Source organism: Eptatretus burgeri, chromosome 15 (genome assembly GCF_056783735.1).
Source record: "Eptatretus burgeri isolate ZD-2024b chromosome 15, Ebu_testis_v1, whole genome shotgun sequence".
Lineage (NCBI taxonomy): Eukaryota > Metazoa > Chordata > Myxini > Myxiniformes > Myxinidae > Eptatretus > Eptatretus burgeri.
The window spans coordinates 45,193,494-45,199,363 of NC_140975.1; the positions used below are offsets into that span (position 1 = coordinate 45,193,494).

The 5,870-nt window shown below is 41.9% G+C and overlaps 1 protein-coding gene across 1 annotated transcript in view; it reads left to right on the top strand.

Moving 5' to 3' along the window:
- The first annotated feature begins 249 nt into the window (after positions 1-249).
- Positions 250-5,870, top strand: part of CYBC1 (cytochrome b-245 chaperone 1) — a 46,409-nt gene continuing 40,788 nt past the window's right edge. The window contains exon 1 of the mRNA XM_085858311.1: positions 250-352. The gene's annotated coding sequence lies outside the window, so the exon portion shown is untranslated. The remainder of the gene's footprint in view (positions 353-5,870) is intronic.

The window sequence follows — 5,870 nt, forward strand, 5'->3', positions numbered from 1 at the left end:
TGGAAACATTGCAGAAGTAATACGAGTACAATACATGCATTTGTACGGTTGTTTATTTAAGCCTGTAAAATCCCACCCCCTTAAACAAGAACACTGATGAGAGGTCCATGATCTCCCTCCATCTCTCCACCCCATATTCCTCCAGCAGCCCCAAATACACTGAGCTTTGGGTAGCTACAGTGACTATGTGGAACATCAAAGTTAATGCTGACAGCCTCTGACGTGTGAAACTTTGACCTACAGGCTTGTATTAGGGAAGAAAGGGAGGGGTTTGGTGGAAGTTGGGGGAAGATGTGGTTTTGGAAACACAACAATTGCCACCACAAGCTGCCGGTGTGCTTCGGGGAAACCAGTAAGAAACTTCCAGGCAACTTTGGCGGCGTAAACAAAAAATAATATTGAAAAAAATAAGTTTTTCCAACACAGTACTACAGGTCATGAGGATCGTATGCAATAACAAACACGATAAAAAGATGTTAATTTTATTTATTTGAGTGGCCTGTAAGAATGGTAAAATCCAAACACAAAACATTTCACAACACGGGGGAAAAAACAAAAAAAAACATTTTGGGTTTTAGTACAAACAGTACAATGGAAAGTGGTAAAATGCATGTGCGAACTTGACTAATTTGTGACTCACGAGGCATGTTTAAGCAAAGAAAGCATTGTCATGTTTATTCTTTCTTATTACCAAGAGAATATAATAATCAAATGTTTTCCATGCTACTCGCAACATAATCGTTACAATTTGCCAGGTGTGTAGTGTGTGTGTCCCATTGATTGTTATCTCCATGTGCAGGCTTCAGAAATTGGAACAGAGCCCTCTCAGGTCTTAAAGTATCCACCTTTCTGAATGCCTGCATATATTTTATATATACACTACCAATCAAAAGTTTTAGAACACCCCCATTTTTCCATTTTTTACTGAAATTTAAACAGTTTGATGTTTCAATGTACTCTGAAATTAAAGCATAGAACAAATAAACAATTGCAGATAAAAAAATAAATCATGGAATCGTTTTGTTGAACAAAATTTAATCTAAATTTTTGACTCATCAAAGTAGCCATCTTTTGCAGATATAACAGCCAAACATACTCGTGCCATTCTTTCAACAATGGAAATCAAATATTGTTTGGAAAGTTCTTCCCAACACTGTTGCAGAAGTTCCGACAAATGTGTTGCACTTGTAGGTTGCTTTGCTTTCACCCTTCTGTCCAGTTCATCCCAAACCAGCTCGATGTGGTTTAAGTCGAGAGACTGTGCTGGCCATTCCGTGATTTGAAGCCTACCGTCTTGTTCTTTTCTTCTGAGGTAGTTCTGATATAGCCTGGAGGTATGTTTTAGGTCGTTATCTTGCTGTAGGATGAACCCCTGACCAACTATGCGGAGACCAGAGGGTATTGCACGGCGCTGCAAAATGCTGTGGTGGCCCTTTTGGTTCAGGGTGCCAGTCACTCTGTGCAAGTCACCAACTCTGGATCCAGCAAAAGAGCCCCAGTTCATCATGCTTCCTCCTCCATGTTTGACAGTTGGTGTCACACACTGAGGAACCATCCTTTCGCCTACTCGACGGCAGACAAAAACCCTGCGTGATGAACCGAAGATTTCAAATTTTGATTCATCCATCCATAAGACCTTCTTCCAGTTTTCAGTAGTCCACTGGTGGTGCTTCATGGCCTAGGTAAGCCTCTTTTTCTTATTTTGCCATCTCAGCAATGGCTTTCTTACTGCCACTCGACCTGTCAAATCTGTAGCTCGAAGTCTTCTCTTCACAGTTGAAACTGAGACTTCCTTACTTCAACCAGTGTTAAGCTGTGCTTGAAGCTGCTGTCCTGTGACCCGCCTATCATGCAAGCTGTTGACGTTCAGAAACATGTCTTCTGATTGTGTTGTGGCTTTGGGCCTGCCAGAGTTTCCTCCAATTTCCAAGTGCCTTTTGATGGTGTAGGAAACTGGACTCACTGACACCCGAGCTTGCTTTGGAATTTCTCAAAAGGAAAGACTGACACTTTTAAGGGTTATCATGAATGGTCTGTCTGTCTTCCTTTGTTAATTGTCTTTTTCTCACCATTATGATAGCAATATACTACTTCCTGCAGTGCAATATTGTCCAAATCATGCTGCAGAGGGTGTTGTAACACAGTCTGTTCCAACACTGCTTTTATACAGACAGAGGGTTTGTAACTGAGGAACAAAAGTTGGGACACCTGTGGGAATTGTTTGCATCAACTTTCAAGACTTAATTTACTTCCGTTGCTGCAGAATAGCTGCAGTTGCTAACCCATTACTTGTTCCCTGAAAAGGGCCGTTTTTTAACAACTCTGAAATTTACATTATTATTCAGTTGTTGGTAATCTAAACTTTTTATTTAACCTCTGGCAGTTTACTGCTTAGCATTGTACCATTTCAGGTTATTCACTGGACTTGAACTGCTTAAATTTCAGTAAAAACTGGAAAAATGGGGATGTTCTAAAACTTTAGAACGGCAGTGTATATAAATGTCCATATATATATATATATATATATATATATATATATATATATATATATATATATATATATATATATATATATATATATATATATATATATATATATATATATATATATATACACACACACACACACACACACACACACACACACACACACACACACACACACACACACACACACACACACACACACACACACACACACACACACACACACACACACACACACGAGGTGAATGCACCAAGCGCTGCCCGGGTTCTTTTTGAATGAATTTAATCTTCCTTACGCGACGCGTCTGTCTGACGTCTGACGCGAGCACAGTATCAGTAGTTCCCTCTTGGGCCATGGCAGTCATAGGCTTTGGGGGTTGTTGAGGGGGAAACACACCCCCTTTCCCCCCCAGCCGAGGGGCCTTGCCATGTAGCCTATAACCTTCCCGGGGCCCATCCCGACATTTTTAGTTTCAGTGGTTAGCTCCTATCTTTCACCTTTCAGGAGATTAGCGCGTGCAGACAAACAAACAGACAAACAAAAACTTAAAATCATATGTTAGATATATTATATATGGCGTTGGCCCCATGTCAATCGGCTGAACTTGAAAAATTAACGTTACGAAATCAGGTGATGACGTCATAATTCGGAAACTGGAAGTCGGAAGTACAATTATTTTACATTGGGACAATCCCGGGTACATGTTCTGTCAGCATGTGAAGTTTGGTGAGGATCAGTCAAGTACTTTGCGCGTGCAGAGGTCACAGAGAAACACACAGACACACTTTCAACTTTATATATATAGATATACTAGGTGAATGCACCCGGCGCTGCCCGGGTTCTTTTTGAATGAATTTAATCTTCTATACATATCTCTGATGCGAGCACAGTATCAGTAGTTCCCTATTGGGCCATGGCAGTCATAGGCTAAGGGGGTTGGTGAGCGGGAAACACACCTCCTCCCTCCCCCCCCCCCCCGGCCGAGGGGCCTTGCCACATAGCCTATAACCTTCCTGTGGCCCATCCCGACATTTTTTGTTTCAGTGGTTAGCTCCTATCTTTCACCTGTCAGGAGATTAGCGCGTGCAGACAAACAAACAAACAGTCAAACAAAAAAAATTAAAATCATATGCGAGATATATTGTATATGGCATTGACCCCATGTCAATCGGCTGAACTTGAAAAATTAACGTTACGAAATCAGGTGATGACGTCATAATTCGGAAACCAGAAGTCGCAGTACAATTCCTTTACATCGGGACACTCCGGGGTACATGTTCTGTGAGCATGTGAAGTTTGGTGAGGATCAGTCCAGTACTTTTCGCGTGCATAGGTCACAGAGAAACAGACACACTTTCAACTATATATTTATATATATATATATATATATATATATATATATATATATATATTTATATATATATATATATATATATATATATATATATATATATATATATATATTGTTACGGTTGTGGAAATTTACAGAACACCATTCAGGTTCCCCGAAGATCAGTTATGTCGATAAGTGTGTGTTCCAGGTTAGATTTCCCCACCATTGTCTAACGGGATTTATTCGTGTACCGGGCTGTGCATCTTTGAGCTAGCCTTTATTTTTTTTCTATCTTTATTTTAAAACAAACAACATCTCCTCACCATCACCTCCACAAACAACAAGTCCTCACCATCATCTCCATAAACAACATCATCTCCACAAACAACAACATTTCAACAAACAAACAATATCTCCTCACCAGCATCTCCACGGCGCCGCCATCTTTTCACCGGCAGCGGCATCCCCAACAAACAGCATCTCCGTGGACAAGCACCATGGCTTCCTCGGCAGCGGCAGGGTGTTTTCAAACACTGCCGCGTTGTGAGAATGATCTCAAACATGTCCGCGTCTGACGGCAAAATGGATCAAAACGATGAAAGGGGTGGAGCCAGCCGGGGATGAAGGGTCGAAGGTGAAAGACCAAGTGCCCCCCCCCCCCGAACCTGATAAAAGGCCGGGCTGAAACGCCGAGAGTCAGAGTTGGGCTGGGCCGTTACAGTCCAGAGAGTCGAGCCTGCAGTGGAGTTTGGAGTCAGGTGGAGTGTGGAGTCCAGCTCAGAGGAGTCGGTGTGGAGAGTGCCAGAGTTGGTCGAGTTGCAGCCGGAGAGAAGTCGCCAGCCAGCTAAATAACGGTCCGAGCGACGCTGAGGAGTGAACAGGCTCTTAAAGAGCATCAACTCAAAAAGAGCAAGGCCCTTTCGCTCCTCTGAAGCGTCGTCGACCAGGCCCGATCGACCAGGCCGGACTGCTAGGCCCTGGACCAACCGAACCGCCGTTACAACAGCTGCCGCTTGGACAACCAAGACATACGGAGGGTCGCCGACGAAAAGACCATCGAGTCGCCTCAAGGGTGATGAAGGTAACCTGCACGGCCTTGCGGAGCTCCTTCGGTCATCCCAGCTCTGAGGAACATTAAAGGCTAACGAGCCCAGTTCTCTTCTTTCTTTTCTGGGGTTTTTGCATGGAAGTCTGTGGCGCCTTGTCCTTAAGTAGTGAACTGACTAAGTGCATGTGCATGGTAAATAGATAACGGCTGTAGGTTTTCTTGCTCGTGTCTTGTCCCCTACCCCCATTCATTGCCTTGCTTGCACATGTGCATTGGAAATAAATGTCCCCTATTGTTTGAATATTCACCTGCTCGTTGCGTCCCTTCCTCCACTGAACTGCCGTAATTGCGTTTAGAATATTAGCTGGTTTTTAACACCGATAAGATAATCGGGTCCGACAGGGCTTGGTGATATAAAACTGCTCGGCAATCGCAAACGGAACGAGCTGCTTAAATCGGCTCGTTTTCGTGCAGGCTCCATTGAGGTGTAGATCCCTGGCATTTCTGTCTGCGCGAATAATTAGGTACATCGACAATTTGGCGATCAACCCTGAAGCGCGTGGACAGAAGAGTTGGCTGATCTATGGTGTGGTTAACAACACCCGTAGCTGGGTTTCGGCGTTGATCCGAAAAGCTGCGAATGGATTGCCACGTTCGGTGGGCGCGCTCGGCCGCAATCGGCATAAAGGCGGCCGTCCGCACACCGGAGTGGCGATAATCCAATATACATATATATATATATATATATATACATATATATATATATATATATATATATATATATATATATATATACATATATATATATATATATATACATATATACATATATATATACATATACATATATATATATATATACATATATATACATATATATACATATACATATATATATATACACATATATATATATATATATATATATATATACATATATATATATATATATATATATGTATATATATATATATATATATTGTTGTGGTTGACGAAATTCG